Consider the following 19,322-nt stretch of genomic DNA (forward strand, 5'->3'; position numbering starts at 1 on the left):
GCTCCACAAATACCTGGGAAGATGCAGCCGCCTGGTGCGAGTGTCCCGTGCATGTGCCACCCGGGGAGGGAGGGTGAGGCCCGGGAGCTTCTGAGGCGGCAGCGGGACACTGTCCCTGTCCCCGTGCCCAGCGCGGCGAGGGCCCGGGAGGACGTGGGAGAGCGTGGGGCTGAGGGCGTGCGCTGAGCAGCGTGCACGCGGAGCTCCCAGCGCGCTCCCGGGCCGCCCCGGCCGCCGCCCCCGCCCCACGCAGGGACGTCTCATTTTCCAGAGTGGTCTCGAGCTGAGCGGGGAGGTCGGGGTGAGCGCACGCTGTGATCGCTGTGATGGTTTTGCTTTGCCAACAGAAAACTGCCGCGAGGGGAAAAGGCAAACTCCCTTTCGCTTGGGTCAGCAGTGAGCGCAGCAGATGAATGTGAAGAGAGGCGTGGGCAGGGAAGGAAGGGAGCCCCGAGGCGGAGGCGGGAGGGCCAGGGAGGGGGTGAGGCGCAGGGGTCACAGGGGAGGGCCAGGCGGAGGGCAGGAGTCAGGGCCCCCGGCTGGGGGGACTCCTCCTGGCTTCGCTCTTCCCCCGCACCCCCTCAATTCACTTCTCCCAGGGCTCCCACCGCACCCCACCCCCACCCGCACCCAGCCCAGGCCCCGGATCCCCCAAAAGGCAGGGTTGGCCCAGGAGCCTGCAGAACAGGACCTGGATCCATGGCACACTCCAGCCGGAGCCCCACTAACCATGGCCACGTGGTGGTTCCCAGCCTTCACCCCGCTGGACACCAGCCCCTGGCGTGAGCCCACGGGAGGTAGCCCTCGGGGACCCAGGGCCAGTGTGAGAGGCGGTGCGGCTCACCAAAGCTGCACAGCCGCCGCAGGGGTGGAAGCAGCCAGGGTGGTCCCAGGGCCCTGGGGATCCAGAAGTGGGGTGCGTGAGAGGTGGTTAAGTGGGAGAAGCAGCCGCTCCGACCCCGAGCTCCTGGTGGGGCCGAGTCCCCAAGGCCCTGCTGAGAAGGCTGGGTTAGAGGTCTGCCCGCCCTCATGGAGGCCGGGAGGTAGGGCTCCAGAGTTGGGGTGTCCTGTAGGGACCCAAGCCCAAGAAGCCCGAGGCACACTGTGCTCCCGGCATCCCAAGACAGAGCTTTTGTTGGAGAAGCTGAACTTGCTGCCTGACCGCAGAGGGCTCGATGGGGGCCCCCAAAAGATACAGCCACCCAGAACCTGTGAACGCGCCCTTGTGTGGAAGAAGGATCTTTGCAGATGTATTCAAGTTACAGATCTTGGGATGAGGTCATCCTGAGTACCCGGTGGGCCCTGAATCCACTGACACATTTCCCAGTAGGAGACAGAGGGGAGGCCATGTGACGACGCGGGCGGAGACTGGAGTGATGAAGCAGCAGGCTGGGAACACCGGGGGCACCAGAGGCGGAAGGGACCAAGCAGCGTCCCCCCCTCCAGCCTCCGAGTGAGCACGGCCCTGCCGACACGTCGATCCCAGACTTCTGGCCTCCAGAACTGGGAGAGAACAAGTTTCTGGTGTTTTAAGCCTCCGAGTTTAGGGTAATTGGTTAGAACAGCAGCAGGAAGCCGATAAGCCGACCCCCCCCAAGTCCCCGTGTTTCTGGGCCTCAGTTTGTCCTTCCGTAGGATGGACAACAGGGCCTCAGGTGTTGGATTAGAGGGGTGGGCTCAGCCCAGCTGTCCATGAGAAGCATCTCCCACTTCTGGAAAGCCCACCCCACCCCCAGATTCTGAAGCACGTGGCTGGGGCACTCGATCACAATGGCCTGAACATCTGCATTTCGGGACTGTTCGGCCTCAGAGTCCTGGGGGCTCAGAGCCTTCGGTGGCTGGCTCCCAGGTGACCGTGTGCCTTTGAGGCATCTCACCACCCCTCAGACGGGCCATGGGTCCTGAGTGCTGCTTCCTGGGGGCTCAGCCCCAGGGGGAGGCAGGAGACCGTGCTCTCTCAGTGGCTGGTGAGGCCTCTGCACAGGACCGTGGGGTCGCTCAGAGCCCGTGTGGAGCAGCCTGGCCACGCCCCTGGCTGTGTGTGTTAGGGGGGTCTGAGGCCTGGGGGGCTGCCCAGGCTCAGCCAGCACCCCACCCCACCCCCCCACCCCCAGGGCCAGGCACCCTAGCAAGCTTTGCCCTCTTCCTTGTGGCCGGGGTCTGTGCGTTCAGCTGTCGTGCAGGTGAGTCTACATCACCGAGCTCCTATGGGGGGCGATGGACCCAAATACAGTTGCCCCCAGGCAAGCTTAGAAGGCTCGACTGGGGCCGTCCAAGGAAGTGGAGTGGAGGTGACCTGGGTCAGGGTCAGTGGTCGGTGTGGCCGCCGAGGGAACGGGCAGTGCACGGGTTCAAAGGACACTGAACCCCGCCCCCCACCACCACGAGCCCCTGTCTCCCAGCACCAGGGGTGAGGGTCTCCCGGGGCAACCTCGGGCCGCCCCTTCTGTGGCCGCGGGCCTCCTGGTGCGAGGGAAAGGAGCGCCGCCCTGCCCCTGCGGGGCAGCCACGAAGCACCCTCCCCTCCCTGCACCTGCCACGACAGAGCCACCTCTTCAGGGGGGGCTCCTGGAACCCCTCGGCGCAATCCCGGCCAAACATCTCTGCCTGGCCAGTCTCCTGGGACACAGGGTCCCTGGGCTCACAGCCCAGGAGGGACAGGGGAGGAGTGGAGGGGACAGCGGCTCGCCAGAGTCCTCAGGGACCAGAGCACACCCGGCACTCTGCTCTGACGGCTGGGAAAAGTCCTGTGCCTCTGGCCTGATGCATCGCTCTCTGCTGACTCTGGGCCCCCAGCCCTGCCCCGCCCCCCTCCAGCTGTGCCAGTGTCTGGAAGCCTCCTCTGCTTGCTCCAGTGCAGCTTAAGCTCGTGAGAACCCCCACTATGGCCCTCCCCCTCCTCCCTCCCCCTTCCTCCCTTCCCCTCCCTCTTCCCAGCCTCCCCTCCCTCTCTCAGTGGCACCTAGCTCCGGGGCCAGGTGGCCTAGTCCTCACCTGCCCCTGAGTGGAGCTGAGGCAGGATGTGTGGGAAGGAGGGCAGGGGGGCTCCCAGAGGAGGCGGGGAAGGACGAGACAGAACTGCCCAGCTGAAGCCCAAGGCCCCACTTGGAAGGGGCTGTCCCTGGGGCGCCCTGTCCCAGCCTGCGAAGAACGCATCGCTGGGTCTCAGTTTCCCTACCTGAGAGGTCAGAGCCCTGCTGCGGCGGGGGCGGCGATGTCTGGGAGTCCTGCGTCCCTCCCGGAGCGGACGTGCCGCCGTGACTCCCTCCTCTCCGGACGCTGACAGTGGACTCAGCCGGGGTCGGGGTGAGCCCAGCCACCACTCGCTCACACACACACAGCCAGTGCTCCCAGGCCATGCAGACCCCGAAGCCGGCTCCAGGTCCCGCACGCTTGGCCCACGGCACCACCAGGGAGCGCAGGAGGAAGCACCGGGCCGGGAGGGCGGGGTCAGACCCGGAAAGGCAGGAAAGACCCTCCTCACTTCCTGGATCCCCTCCGAGGCTCCTGGGCCTTCAGAGGAGCAGAGAGGAGCCGGCCTCCGCCCACCTGCTGCCCCTCCCCTCCCCTCCCCTCCCCTCCCCTCCCCTCCCCTCCCCTCCCCTCCCCTCCCCTCCCCTGCCAAGACTCCCCTTGGCCACCACCGCCTGCTCCACTTGCCCCATTGCTCCAGCCAACGTTCGGACCAGTAACAGCTCCACCTCTGTCTTCACCAGCATCGTGGCCGCTGCCGGCCAATAGCAGCACCTCCACCCCCACCCCGTCCCCACGGCCATCAGCACCGTCACCTCCACACTGTCCCCGGCATCCACATCATGCATCTCCGTCACTTGACCAGCAACACCATCACCGCCATGGCCGACAGCCACATCAGTGTCACCACTAACTCGCTCCTAATCCCCTCAACGGCCACGACACGCCAGCTTTACAAGTCCCTGGCCAGGCTCTCCTTCACCATCGTCCCTTCTTCTGGACAGAGGACCTGAGGGTGGGGCCAGTCAGTGCTGGGGTGATGACGGCAGGGTCCAGGGCTAGCCTAGGATCAGCTCAGGAGGGCCGCCAGAGCCCCGCTCGGCTTGCATCACTGAGCTGGGCTCTAGGCACCAACAGGTGAAGCCAGGCACCGGCCCTGGGGCGCTGACCACTGATGGGGCTGAGACGGGCATCTCAGGGCAGTGGCAGCAACAAGCGCAGGGATCTCTGGGAGCCCAAGGAAGCTTCACCCCCTGCCCAGTTTCAGGTTGGTCCCTGGGGACAGGGGGGATGAGGAGAGCCTAGAGGGGGCAGGAGGCAGCTTGGCAAGGAGAGGCAGGGCCAAGGTGCCTGGGGTGGGGCTGGGGGCCGGGACTCACTCCACGAGGTGGGCCCCTGCCTGGGGGAGGGCATAACTCCAGGGCTGCACCCCGGAGGGCCCCTGGCGGCCTGGACCCTGAGGACCAGGGCTCACCGTTCCAGGAGCACATCTGTGAGGCCACTGTGGCAGTGCCTGGGCCGGGGGTGGCGGGACTGTGATGCCAGGGGGCGAGCAGGTTTGGGTGGGTCAGCCCAAGGTAGACCCGCTGGACTTGGGCTGCCAGTGGGCACAGGGAGCGTGTCCAGGGAGCCGCTGGGCGTGGTCTGGGGCTGGAGGGAGAGGGTGGGTTGTGGGAGGGCCCTGGAGGGTTACCTGAAGCCCTGGGAGAGGGTGGTGGGGCTGGAGGAGTGGGGGACAGCCTGGAGACCCCATAAGAGAAGTCTGGTGGGAAAATCTCGAGGGGGAGGTCAGAGGGGAGTAGGGAGCACCGCCCCAGAGAGCAGAGGCGGAGCGGCTGAGGGGAGGAGGGGAAGAGGAAGGAGTCAGCTCCCTCCCTGCCCCCAGCCCAGCCAGGCCAGCCCTGCTGAGGGGCGGTGGCTGGAGAGACAGGCCCTGAGGTCTCTCTGGAGGATGCAGGTGGGCTTGGAGTCCAGGAGGGGCAGGGGCCCCTGCTGGTCAGGCAGCCCAGACCAGGCTGGGGTAGGCCCCCTGGTATCGGGGTGGGAGGGGGCCCTGAGCTGGTGGGAGGAAGAGGGACAGAGGCCTGGGCAGGTCCCCGTCAAGGTCAGCCCCTCTGGGGTCAGAGGTCTCACCTTACCTTGACCAGGAGGAAGGCCTCGGCAGGCCACCCCTTCTGGGAGTGGGGGCTCCTGCCTCAGTTTCCCCCCTTGTCTCTCACACAATCTGTCCCGATGCGGGCTGTGCCCTCTCCTCAGCAGCCTGTGGCCCGCAGGGGGTCCTGAGGGCCGAGGCCCACCCTGGGAGAGGGCCCCGCAGGGCGGGCGGCCTCCCCAGGCCCATGCATAATGCAGTATTTACCTGGGGATGATTGGCAGCCCCCCAGGCTCCACGCTCCCTCCCCCTCGGCCCCTGGATGGGTGAGCCAGACGTGCATTAAGACAAGAGTGACTTATCGAGCTGTCAGGGGGAACGTTTTAAGACAGAATTATAGGGGAGAGGAAAAAGATTTTTACCAAATTAATGAAAAATCAATTTGGCCTCAAAAACCCATTAGCTTTCCTAATGCGCCGGTTACAGGCCGAGCCGCAGGATCCGACGGCGGCTGTTAAATACTGCGGCCCCCACCCCCATTCGTTACCCCACGGTGCTTACTGCCGAGAAGACACCTGCCTCCCCTCCCCCCAGGCGTCCAGACTCGGCTGGTCCAGGGCTCCTACCTCAGGGCCCCTCGGAGGCCCCAGCCCTGGACCCCACTGTCCAGCTGAGTCGGCCAGGGGCTCCCCCGGCAGACCCAGGGGTCCCCGGACACTGAGCTATGTGGCAGTGCGGTGAAGGTGGGGTAGACAGGACGGGGGATGCTGCCCGGGGGGTGCTGGTGATGTCGGTGTCCACGCAACTGGCCGCATGGGCAGGAGGCTGGCTGTGGTCTCGGCCGGGCTGCTCAGCGGTCTGTGGCCGTGAGGGTCAGTGTGGCTGGCGATGGTACTGCTGGCTGGGGAGACAGGCTGGTGCTGCCGTGGTGACCGTGCTGAGCTGGGTGGTGGGAGGTGCCAGGCCCGTGAGGGGGCGTGGGGAGCTGTGGGAAAGGCAGGAGGCCCTGGGCTCTGTCACGCCGCAGAGGCCGCAGGGGCCAGGGGTCGGGACAGCAGGAGGGTTCTGGCTGACCCCAGACCCGGGTACTGCCAAGGGGACTCCTTCCCCGCTGAGAGGAGGGGACCGTGCTGTCTGAGGTCCCCCATTACCAACAGGGGGCCTGCACCGGGCCAGGAGGCTGCACAGCTTGATGTTCCATCAAGTCGCCGAATCTCTCTCTTCTGCTCCCCCCTCTCCTGGAACCCTGCCTAAAACCCTCCTGCTCTGCCAGCTGCATCCATCAGCGGCCCGTCTCCCTCTGGTCCCTCTCAGGAGGCGCAGTCAGCACCCCTCCTGTCACCTTGTCACCCACCCCACTGGAGGGGCTCCCTCGGGCCTGGCCTCAGGCGGGCAGCACCCCGGGGAAAGCCCAGGGCCTAGGGGGCTGCCCCCTCACCTGGCGCTTCTCCCCGGGACCCCTGCCTGACCTGCTCTAGTGACGGCCACGTGGCCTCACCCACCGTGTGCCCGCACCCCACCCAGACCCTGTTGTACAGTCATTCCGAGCTGCCACCCTCCTGAGGCCTCCCGGGCTCTGCTCGCCTCACTTGCTCACCATTCATTCATTTGCACGGCTCCGGAGCCTGTCCTGCGGTGCCGCCCGGCCGGTCCCCGCTGCCCAGACGGGGCTCAGTCCCGGTCCCTGCCCCGGAGGGAGGGGTGGGTTACGGGAGGCCAGGGAGGTAAGAGGAGGGCCCACGGGAGTGGGGCAGGAGGCCGGGCTGGGGAGAGACAGGGCAGGCCGGCCCCAGGGCGGGGTTTGGGGCAGATGCGGTGCTGGCCCGGGCTAGGCCCTAACGGTGGGTGCTGGGCACAGCGGAGGGTGGTGCCGGGGGCCGGCCTGGGACGGGGTGCAGCCACGGGGGCTGAGGCCGCTGGAGGAACCCCTCAGAGCCTGCGAGCCCACCTCACCGCCCCGGGGCTTGCTGCACGAGATGGCCCACGGGGAGCGGCACACTCGGGGGGCCTCCCCGCTGCCTGGCTGTGGGGACCCCCGGCCCAGAGGGGTGGCTGCCCTGGGCCCTGAGCAGGCGGGGCGGTGGGCTCAGGGGGCTCCGGGCCTGACTCCACTGCCCGCCCGCCCCTCACCCGCCTGGCTGGAGCCAGACAGTCGCGCTGTGGCTGGCTGTGGTGTTGCGGATCAAATCCCAATTCATTAGCGGTGCCGGCCGGGGCGGGAGGGTAGTTGTGGGCAGGGGCCGAGACCCTGTCTGCGGTTTTCTGGGTGGCCTGGCCGCCTGGCTCCAGAGGCTCCCAGACCCCACTGAGGGAACCCGCTTCCAATAATCGGTCGGGGATGGCGCGTGCCAACCCTGAACCGCTCAGACAGCGCGGCGGGCAGCCCAAAGTGACCTGAGCCTGGTCCCGCCTCTGAGGTGTGCCCAGGAGCGAGCGGTGGGGGCCCAGATCCCGGCCCAGCCCTTTCTCTGTCCTGGCGTGTCCGTTGCCCCCCCTTGTATCGGTCTCTCCTCGGGGTCTCGGCTCCCTTCCGCTCCTTCCATTCCTGGCCTGTCTCCCAGGTGCCCCTCTCGTTCTGGTTCTCATGCACGCATGCCCTCCCTCTCCATCCGGGCACCTGTCACTTCTCTGCCTGCACCCTCTCATACCTGGTCAGGTCTGGGTTGCCCTGAACCAGCCAATGCAGGAGGGAGCCAGGCCCTCCAGGTCAGAGGGCCCCTCAGTACAGGCTGGCAGTGTGCCTGCTAGGGTTCAGAGGTCACAGCCAAGTTCCCACTTTGCCTGGGGTGAGGGTCTCCCTGCCAGGCAAGGACAGTGTGTCAGGGTTGTCTTGAGCCCGCACAGGGCCAGGGGCTGGCCCGCTGAGGCCAGAGGAACTCCAGCTCCCCACCACCGGCCAGGCCTCAGCTCTGCCCACTGGGGCGTTGCCAGGGCAGCATCAAGATGCCCCGGCCTGAGGGTCAACCAAGCAGAGGCTGGTGGGCATGAGGAAGGGAGTGTGTCTACACCTCTATGCCCACCCCCTGACCACACTGCCCGGGCAGCCCCCCACCTCCCCCAGGGCCCAGCCAGGCCAGCATCTGTCTGATCAATGGCCAAGCACAATCCGACATCCTGAGCGGGGGATGGATCTGCTGACCCAGGCCGGCCTGCCGCATCCCGTCCCATCAATAGCAGATCATCCGGTGCTGTGCTGCTCTCAGCCCTCCAGGGAGCCTCAGCAGGACGATGGCCGGGCCCTGCAGCCACAGTGGGGCAGGCTCTGAGAGCGAGGTGGGCAGGTGGGCAGTCAACTGGACGCTCCTGGGCCTCTCCACCTGCCCGTCTCCCTGGTGGCCTCCAAGCCCCAGCAGGGTGGGCCCCCAGAGCTGCCTGGGGGCCTCCATGAGGCCTCACTCCCAGGACTCCTGCAGGGCTTTCAGGACAGCTGACCCCTCACCTCTGAGGCACTGCCTGCTGGGTGGAAGGGACCGGCAAGACCTTAGAGTCCCCCCAGGGCACTGGGAGGAACCCCTGGGCCAGGCGACTCTCAGTTTGGAGAACTTTCTACGAGGCAAAGCTGTCTCAGATAGTGGGGGGCCATGGAAGGCTGAGCTCCCCGTCACAGAGCTGTTCACGAGGAGGACTAGTGGCCCTGACAGCAGGCAGCCAGGCCCCGTCTTGTCAGAGGGTCCACCCCCCCCTGTCCCCAAGAAAGTGGGCCCGAGCTCCCCACGCAGCGTTCACACCATGTTGTCCTGCTCTTCTGTGAGCAGCCTGACCGGCCAGACAGGGCTTCCTGCCCAAAGAACAGGGGCTCCAAGAAGAGATTAGCCAGCTGGGGGCAAGCCTGGCTCGAGAAGGCTTGGCAGCCTGGCCCACCAACGGGCCGAGGGCCAGTGAGGAGTGGGTCATGGCCGGGGCAGCGGAGCAGTTGGTCAGAGGCAGTGGAGGGTGGGCAACCTGAATCAGCAGCCCAGGCCCCTCAACCACCGGGACCACCCACCCCGGTCCTTCAACCCACAATCTCCATGGTGACTGAGCGAACTTCTGTCTGCAGAACTGACCCTCCAAGCCCTGGACCATGACACAGCCTCTCGGGTTCACGGGGCAGGGCTTGGACTTCTGTTTTAGTGCCCAGAGAAGTTCAGAGACCTGTCCAGTGTCACACAGCATTTGGGCAGAGTCGGTGGACCTAGACACTCACCTCTGGGCCTGTTCAGAGCAGTGTGTTAGGGTTTGACTGGGAGCCCCGAAGGGCAAGCCCACCTTCTGTCTGCCACTGCGTCCCCTGCCATGGGCGACGTGCACAGTGGGGGTGAGAGGAAGCAGGGTGGGGCCGCTGCGCTCTCTGCCCTGGAGGGAGGCTGTGTGAGGGCATCCAGCTGCCCCCCGTGGCTGACTTGGGAGGGGGACTGGGATTTACCTGCTCTTAGAACCCGTGTTTATGAATATTCCTAAAGAGGAAAAATCAATCAATTATCCCGGAACGTGGCCATTTCTCCAACTGGGAGAACATGCAGTTTTATACACCTCCGAAGAGACGCCGGGGTGGATGGATGGCGGAGCGAGCCACCCTTAAATCCTCTCTGGGCTGGCAGCCGCGCGGCCGGCCTCCGCGGGCAGCCTGCCAACTCCCCACCAGGCAGCAGCCACACTGCCAGGTCAGCAGCCTTCACCTCCCGCTCATCAGGACAGCAGCCGTGAGCCCTGGGGTGGCCAGATTGGCCAGCCTGGGACAGAATTACTCCTTATGGGCGATCTCAAGTGCCCCTGCCAAGGTCGCCTCCCCAGGCCTGAGGGCCCCCCACCTACACTGTAGACACAAGCTTGTGGCCAACACGGGGATCCGGTGAGGAGCGCCCTGCGGGGTCAGACCTGCCCTTTCCCGACCGGGCATCCAGGTGGTCTTGTGCTGAGGGGAGCGGCCAGCCTGCCCTGTGCAGGCAGAAGGGGGTGGGTTAAACACGGAGTTGAAAAACTCCAATAGACCAGCTAAAAGTTGCCCTGCTTGCTATCATCACCGTGCTAACCAGTGCCAACAAGAAAATGCCCCTCCCTCTGGAGGACCCTCCCCTGCCCCCCCCCACCGCTTCCTTCAGTCCCAGCGCTGGTCCCCAGCCTTGCTCACGGGGACAGCCTGGGGTGCCCTCCTGAGCCTGGGCTTGTCCTTGGGGAGCTCCAGGCCCAAGCTGGCCTGGAACACCAGCCCCGCCTCGTCCCTGGCCCCCTCGGCCACTGCCACCCCACCCAGAACAGTCCTCAAAGGCGGGCCTGGCTAGCATGGGAATAGAAGGAATACGTGAGGCACACGGACCCCCTCAGTACAGACTCCATGGACGGAGTTGGGGGGCGGCCAGGAGCTGGTGTTGAGGGTGTGGGACACGGGACAAATTTTTTTTTACCATGTTAAAATATACTTAACATAAATTTCACCATCTTAGCATTTTTATAAGCACAGTTCAGTGGCATTAAGCACATTTACATTGTGGTACAACGTTCACCACCTTCCAGCTCCAGAACTTTTTCATCTTCCCAAACTGAGATTCTGCCCCGCTTAAAGTCCCCCAACCCCTCCCCCAGCCCCTGGCCCCCTCCCGGAGAGCGGACACATCCACCAGGCTCGCTGCATCATGGCGTGTGTCCCTGCAGCTTTGGAGGAGGGCAGGTATTCTGCCCAGGGAGTGGCAGGCCTCACCCAGGGCGGGGAGGTGGGGGAAGCCAAGGGAGACCCCGTGGGTGGAGCGTTTGATGGAGCAGGCATGGGGGAGGGGAGGCGGCAGCGGTAACTACAGTCCAGCAGCAAATTGATGTCTCCAGGCGGCCAGAGGCGGAGAGGGTTTTTAATGGTCCCTCAAGCCCTCGGTCAGCCGGCAGCGCTGAGCTCAGCATTCCCCCGTGAGGCTGGGAGGGGCCCACCCCGGCACTCATCTCCCACCCCGTCTCCTCCTCCCCTCCAGGGCCACCGGAACTGGCCGCCAAAGAACTCAAGGAGAGCGGGGCAGGGCCCTGTCCTGTGGGTCTTCAGACCGCAGTTCTGACCCCTGCCTGCCAGGCCGGAACTGCCCTGCCCTTAGGGGCCCTGTTGGGGGCCAGGGACAGATCGGAAGCTCCCCCAGCATCCTCCATCCTGTTTGTCAAGGGACCCATTAGGTGCTGACAGCTGCTTCCCCGTCTGCCCACCTCGGGGCAGGCCCTCGGCCCCCAAACCCTCATCAATCATGGACCCTGGGGTCTGCAGCCCCGCCCACCTTGGTCTGGGCTGGGGGCCCTCAATAGGACTGTTCGTTCGGGAAGGGCACCATGGAGGACTTGGGAGCATGTAGAGGGGAGGTAGCTCCCAAGCCGGGAGGGTCAGTAGTACGGCCAAGCCCCGGCTGGCTGGTGGCCAGACCAGGTGCCTGGGCCTGGAGAGTCAGGGTCCAGCCGGTCACAACCCCGCCCCTCATGGCCCACCCTCTGGAGGGGGCCTGAGGCTGACACGGCTGGGTCTCTGGGCCGCTGTTTGCCCATCACCTGGGCTAGAGGGTGCATGGGAGGTCAGTCAGGCCCCAGGAGGGTCCAGCCGCTGGTCTCATCGGGCTGAGCCCCTGCCGGCATGGGTGCTGGGCCAGGGAGAAGGGAGCCGCCGGAAACGCCTGGCAGCTCCTTCCCTCTTCCAGAGGCTGCATGCAGGCCTGGATGCAGGTGACGGCCTGGTCAGGCACGCCAGCTGCCCGCAGGTCAGGACTGCCCGACAGGCTGTGGTTTATTTCTATGACGAGGTTTATTTATTTATAGGGCTCCCACTGGGCGGTGCCCAGCCATGGACTGGGAACTCCCAGATGCCAGAGGGGCCTGAGCCCTGAGGTACTCAAGGGCCCACTGCAGAGAGGCTCACTGCAAAGGTGGCCGATGTCCACCCCCCACGGGGAAGCAGTCCCCAAGGGGCCTCCCTCCTCCTTCTGGGTGGGGAAGCAGCGGTCACGCAGGTGAGGGTCACCAAGGGGTGTCAGGTCACAGCCGGGCTGGACCACGATTATGACAACAGTCCTCCAAGGCCATGTTTCTGGAGCGCCCACGCCCTGGACCGGCTCTCGGCTTCTTGGTGCCCTGCTGGTCATGACTTTGGGACGCTGGTGGGGATGACTGGGCCTGGGGCGGTGTGGGCCCTGCCAGGCTCTGAGGTCACAAGGCTTCCCTCCTGCCTGTCCCGTGCTCCCTCCCCACGGTCTTCAGGTAAAGCACAGGACCCCAGGGGCATGCGCATTTTACACAGGCAAAGAATACTTTTTAGTATAAGTACTCCCCAAATCAAGCATGGGGCGTACTTATAACTCAAATTGTTAAGTTGTTGTTGATCTGAAATCTGACTGTAACGGGGCCTCTTGGGTTTTTATTTGCTAAATCTGGCTGCCCTCCAAACACCGGACAGGCAGCTGTCTGGGACCCCCCTGAGGACAGAAGCAGCCCCACCCCCGCAGAGGCCGGCCTGGCCGGACATGTCCCCGCCCCGCTTCCTCCTCCTATTTCCACCTCCCACTCGCCCTGTGCCCACACCCCTGCGCCTGGATTAATTTGGGAAGGATAATGTTTATATTAACCATTCATTTATCGACGTCTGCTTGCTGGGTCAATGGCCAAATTTATTGTCTCACAAGATGGGCCTCACTGAGCCGTGTACGCACCGCCCCCCCGCAGCCCTGGGTGGACAGACGCTGTCAATACACAGACAGCTGACCTTGGGCCTGCCAGTCTCTGCTGGGGGCTGGGGGTCTCCCGGCAGAGGCTGCAGGAACAGGGAGGAAAGCAGGCGGGGGGTTCACCCCTGGCCCCCACCATCGCTGTGGCCTCTCAATCGGCTGCACCCTCCCTCATGCATGGGGGTGGCACTGCCCAGAGGCCAGGGCTCTGACCCACGCATGGGGAGTTCAGAAGCTCGAGAGGATGGGGGACATCGGACCACAAGCCCACTAGGCACCTGCCCAGTGATGCGGAGACCCGAGGCATCAGTGCGTAATGACACATGGCACTTAGTGGCCAGAGCCTGCGGGGAAGGCCCAGGGCCCAGGGACAGGGCAGAGGAGCCAGGGGTGCAGAAGGCCTGAGAGCTGGCCACCCACCCTGCTGCCTGGCTGTGTAGACGGCTGGTGGAGACGCCTGGGTCAGCGCTGAGGTCCTGTGCAGAGAGACTGGGCTGTGTGCAGGCCTCAGGGACGCCTGCGCCTCCAGGCTGGGCCCGCTGCTGGCTGAGGGGGAGGGCGAGGCTGGCTTGGGCCCTGAGGCCCGAGCTTCCCCGCAGCCCAGGCTCGTTCAGGTCCCAGGGGGCAAGGTGGGCTCTTGTCCTTCCTCTGTCTGCAGAGTCCTGCGGGGCCTACAGACTGGGCTGTTCTGGGCAGGGGACCTGCCAGCTCCAGGGTCCTGAGCAGGAGCGGGCAACAGGCTGGGGGCCAGGGGCCAGCAGAGCCCAAGGAGGCGGCTCAGCTTAGGCTTCGGAGGGGCTGTGAGCGGTGAGAAGGTGAGTTCTGGTGTCTTTGAAGGATGATCACGTGGGTATGAGAGGGGGGGGTCTGGCGCTGGCGGTGGGGTCTGCACACTTCCAGGGCAAGGAGCTGGCTGGTGGTGGGGGAGAGGCGTTGCTGGGGAGCTGCTCCTGCTGGAGGCGTCCTCCTGGGGCACACGCCGCACTGAGCCCCTTCCAGGTCCTCCCCTTTCACCTCCACCCCCTGCACTGTGCCGCCAAGGGGAGCTGGCGGGTGGGCTCACTTGTGGGCAGCAGGTGGTTGATGGGCTTGGGACAGCGTGGCGCTGATGAAGATGCCACCCTGGCGTTACGGCCTCCTGGAAACAGGGGTGATCCATCGGTCAGCTCAGCTCGTCCAGGGAGCAGGGCCCAGGGGCGGGAGAGACGGGGATTGGGAGGATGGGTCCGTCCCCTTGGTGTGGGTGGATCCCAGCACCTCAGAGATCCCCCAGCCCTCCATCCCTTCCAATGGGGACAGGGCCATACCAGGCCCACATCTTTTTTCTGTTTCCTTTGATAGACAGATAGATAGGTGTAGATATAAAATTAATAGACTTTTTTGGGTTCCTTGGTGGTCCAGTGTTTAGGACTTGGCGCTTTCACTGCCGTGGCCCAGGTTCAACCTGTGGATGGGGAACTAAATCCCACAAGCTATGCGGCCAAAAAAAAAAAAAAAAAAAAAAAAAAGCATTTTTGGAGCCTTTTTATATTTATGGGAAACTGAGCAGGAAGCACAGAGGTGCCACGTACACCCTCCATCCCTGCCCAGCGCGTTGCGTTACTGTGATACTTTTGTTGTAATTGATGAGCCAACATTGATCATTATTATTATTAACTTAAGTCCATAGTTTTCCTTCGGGTTCACTCTCGGTGGGGCATTGTACGTTCTGCGACGTGTATCCACCATTACAATGTCGTACAGAAGAGGTTCCCCGCCCTAAAAACCCCCTGTGCTCCCCCCATTCATCCCTCCTCACCACACACACTCCTGGCAAACGCTGATCCTTTTACTGTCTCTATAGTAGTTTTGCCTTTTCCAAAATAGAGTCATAGAGAGAATCACACAGTATGCAAGCCTTTCAGATTGGCTTCTTTCATTTAGTGATATGCATTTAAGGTTCCTCATGTCTCTTCATGGTTGGTAGTTCATTTCTTTCTTTTTTCTTTCTTTTTTTTTTTTTTGGTAACCTTGAAGAAATCTCTCTCTTTTTTTACTTGAAGTGTAGTTGATTTACAATATCATGTTAGTTTTAGGGGTACAGCAAAGTGATTCAGTTTCATACACACACACACAGAGATATATCAATATATATATTCTTTTCCAGATTCTTTGCCCTTATAGGTTATTACAAAATATTGAGTACAGTTCCCTGTGCTATACAGTGGGTCCTTGTTGGTTATCTACCTTATATATAGTACTGTGTATATGTCAATCCCAACCTCCTAATTTATCCCTCCTGCTAGTTCATTTCCTTTTAGTACTAATATTCCATTGCTTGGATGGACCACAGCTTATCCACTCACCTACTAAAGGACATCTTGGCTACTTCCAAGTTTGGGCAATTATGAATAAAGTTGCTATAAACATCCACGTGCAGGTTTTGTGTAAACATAAGTTTTCAGCTACTTTGGGTAAATACCAAGGAGCAGCATCCCTGGATCCTATGGTAAGGATATGTTAATTTTATAAGAAACCACCAAACTGCCTTCCAAAGTAGCTGCGCTATTTCGCATCCCATCCAGCAATGGATGGGAGGTCCAGTTGCTCCACATCCTCGCCAGCATTTCCGGTGGTGTTTTCTCCATGTTTCCAAATAATCTGCGAACATGGCTCTCTTGATTTTTCAGCTTTAGTCATCCCCAATCCCTTCCTCCTCAAAACGAGGGTCTCCAGCCCCTTACCCTGATTTGCTCACATCCTCATCATTGCCAGCTGTGGTTAGAGCACCGTTTCTGGTTGGTCACTACTGTGGCAGTGTAGACCTGTCCACAGCTGACACTGTGTGTCCTACAGCCCACGGGATCCTGGAGCCAGTCCCCCTCCCCCTCCCCACCCCGCCCCCTCCTCCCTGAGGCTCAGTGCCCTATGTGGCTTCCCGCCACCCCTGTCTGCAGTGTGCCCTCGTCCTGGGATGACCTTGCCACTCCTGTGGCTGCTTCCCTGGGCTTCTCTCCTGTGCTGGGGCCCCCTTTCTGGAGACCCATGTCTCCCTCCTCCCTGGCTTTCTCTCACAGCTGCTTTCTGCTCGCTTCCCCAGGAAGGACACTGCAAGGCAAACCTCTGGGGAATCTGCACACCTTAAATTGTCCTGATTCTACAACCCACCTCAAGGGGCAGCCGGCCCAGGATTCTGGTTGCAAGTTGGCTGTGAGGGGACGCTCTGCTGTCTTCTGACTCTTCCCCTTTCTGCTTTTCTTCTTTGTATGTGACCTGGGCCACCCCCTCCCCCAGTCTTTTAGGATATTCTCTTTGTCCTCAGGTTGGGAAGTTTCATAATGATGTTTGGCCTCTTTCCACCAGATGTCAGAGCAACAGCTCATGGTCCAGGAGCGGGATGTGTTTCACCATCCACAGGCCATGATGGGCAGCACCCCTCCTCCGTGTCTGGGAGACGAGCGACGGGCACCGTGGGACCCACTGGGGAAGATCCCACCTTTCCACACAGAAGAGGGGTGCCCCCCTCCCCAAGCTGCTGTGCCCCCTGCCTGGCCCCAGCAGCCTCAGCTGCACTGCTGCTCCACCACTCACGGCCTAGCAGGGGCCAAGGGAGGCTGAGGTATACGTGGGCAGCCAACTGGATGCCCAGGCAGGGCAGGGGCTGGGAACCTGGAGTCCTGGTTGGCAAAGGGGAGGCTAGGACAGGCTGGAGGCCCTGGGGGTGTCCCCACCCCCCAGGCTGAGGTCACCTTCCAATCTCAGCCAGCTGCATTATTCATGTCGTGGTGGAGTGGCCTGAAACCCAAGCCCACAGCTCCAGTTCCCTCCGCAGAGCCCAGAGCCTGACAGGAGGGCCGGGAGGGCTGGCCCACTGAGGATGCTGTCCGTCGCTGCCCACCAAGGGGAGCCAGCACCGGCCAGGGCAGGTGAGGTGAGCGAGGGAGAGGGCAGGGGGGGATGGGGCACTGCTTGCAGTCACCTGGCCAGGGCCCTGTCCTCTCCGTCCCCTGGCCAGCCTCTGGCCTCTCTGCCCTGGCTGCAGGTCACCTGTGAGGTCATTTCAATGCCACCTCCTCAGGAAGCCCTCCCTCCCAAACATTGTCCCTCCACCTTCCAAGGCCCTTGTGATCAGCCATGTGATCCTGGGCCCTAGGAGGCCCTCCCCAGACTCCTGAAGGCAAATTCTGGGCGGGTCCTTGGCCCCTGGGCTGTTCTGCCACCCTGCCCGTGACCCCTCATCCATGGATGCCCCCCCCAGCAAGATCGCCTCTCCTTTCCAGCCCAGCTTGCCCCCTCCCACCCCCAGCACAGCGTCTGGCCTCCTACATGCTTGGCCTGATGCCAGGTGTCCCCAGCAGAGTAGGTGGCAGGATCTCTGGGGTGTCTGTAAAAATGCAGATTCCCAGGCCTGCCCTCGGGCCTTGGGATCCCCAGGGTGGGGCGGGGAGTATGCACCTTGGACTGCTCCTGGTGCTGGGTGGGCACTGGGGAGGGGGCCGCCATCAACCACACGAGGTCTGGGACCCCTACAGAACTAAAGCCTCCGGAGGACAGGAACGTGTGGCCCTTCTCAGCCTTTGAGCACCTCACCCCCGCCAACACGGGTTATTTATGATAAATGTATTCCACTTCGGTTAAATAGATTTGATTAGGAAAACACCTTAATTTCATTGCTTTGAGAAACATAGCAAATGCAGGTTGGAATGAAGTTTATTCGTTTTAATAAAAGTGCACTGAGCCTAGTGGTTTTTTCTTTTTGGGGGGTGGGGGGCCTAGTGGTTTTTAAAAGAAGGCCACAGGCTGGAGCCTGTCCCAGGTCCTCCCACCAGCCATTTGCCTCCAGGCTAAGCATCCCGTGCCCGACCCCACACTCACTCCTGTAATTCCTGGCTGCCCACTCCTTCCAGGAGCCTTGTCTGAGGTGCCCCATCGCAGGCTGCAGCACACCCCGCTCAGGACCAGGCACAGGAAGAAGTCCTCAGACCCTCCAGACCCTTCTGCAGCCTGACCCCAGTGACCTCACCCCGCTGCCCACAGTGGTCCCTGGGCTGCAGCACCCCCAATGCCTGCAATGCCTGCTCCCTCAGCCTCCACCCTGCCTGGACTGTTCTCCCCCAGTGACCACAGCACCATCTCCTCCAGGGCCTGGGAGGAGCTTCCCCTCTGGGGATCCCTGCCACATTCCAGGCCCCGTCCCTGGCCGCCCCTCCCCCACCCCTTTGCCTGCTCCACCGGACTCAGCACAGGGCTCACTCAAGGCAGCCGGGAGGGGCAGGGGGCCCCCTTCAGCGTGGGGACCCAGTAGGCTGGCCTGGCCTCCCCGCAGGACTGGACTCCCAGCAGCGCTTCACACACCTCCTGCCTTCACCCCAGGGCGGTCTCAGTTATTCACAAGAGAGCCAGCTCCTGGGACCTCCACCTCCTTCCCGGAAGCCTCTTCAGACCACCGCCCCGCCCCGCCCCCCAGGGGACAAGGCCGGAGGTGAGGCTGCGGGGAGGCGGACCCTGGGCTCCAGCTCTGCCCTGCCTGCTGCCTGCCGGGGAGCTGCGACCTCCTCCTCCTCGGTCTCCAGCACCCGCCCCCCACCAAACTGGGGGCCTCACAGGTGCTCACAGTCAAGTGCTCAGCTGGCTGCAAGAGTCAGGGGACCTGCCTCCCCTGGGCCCCGAGAGCCACCACACGGGGGCAAGGCCACTGTCCGGGGACTCCCAACCTGTCCCGTGGATGTCCCGGGCAGTCATGTGCTTTGAGGCTGTGTGCCCCCCACTGGCCCCATACTCCTCATCCTCATCCTGGGAGTAGCCGGCCTGGAAGAAGCTAAGATGGACCCAGAGGGCCCACCAACCGTGCCCTGAGGGTGCCCTTTTAGCTCCGTCCTCGGCGTAGGGCTCTCCGTGGGGAAAGCCCCCAGGAAAACCGGGGTGTTTTTCACTTTCCGACAAGGAGACAAGGGTGACTGGGGTTCGGTTCAGTTGGGCCACGGGAGCTTCTTTTTGTTGCTGCACCTCCTCTTTTATCTTTAAGAACGTCTATCTTCTGCCTCACCTGTGGGTTTCCTGCACGTTACCTCAAATCCTTATACGGCCCCACGCCCTCCTTACCCCCAGCCTGGGTGGGGAGTGAACAGCTCACCTGGGCCGCAGGGGCAGCTCCGGGCAGGTGCCATGACACAGAGCCAGTGAGAGCCTGTTGGGGAACGCGAGGGACAGTGAGGGCGCGTGGGAGGGGTCACAAGGGCTGGTCCCCGGGCCGCCCGCCCCGCCCTGGCAGCCCCGGCCGCGCACGCGCACTGGAGGCCCGGCCTGGCGCCGAGCAGCTGCGAGGAGACAGCTGCGCCCGCCCGCGCGTTCCCACCTCGCCCCGCAGGGGCGCGTCGGGACAGCCCCGGGCACCGGCGGTGGCAGCTCGGCGTGTCACCTCTCCTGCCACCCGCGCGGCGCAGCGGGCACGCGGCCCCTCCAGATGCGCAGGGCCCAGGGCCCCAGCACCCTTCCTCGGCGGAGGTGGGGGTCCGCCCCGGGCGGCACCATCTGACGCCCCCCTCACCTATCCGCCCACCCCGCCCGCTGCCATCTGTCTGCCGTGGAGCCGCGCCAGGCCAGGGGCCAGGACCCGG

The sequence above is a fragment of the Mesoplodon densirostris genome, chromosome 13 (assembly GCF_025265405.1).
Source record: "Mesoplodon densirostris isolate mMesDen1 chromosome 13, mMesDen1 primary haplotype, whole genome shotgun sequence".
Classification (NCBI taxonomy): Eukaryota; Metazoa; Chordata; class Mammalia; order Artiodactyla; family Ziphiidae; genus Mesoplodon; species Mesoplodon densirostris.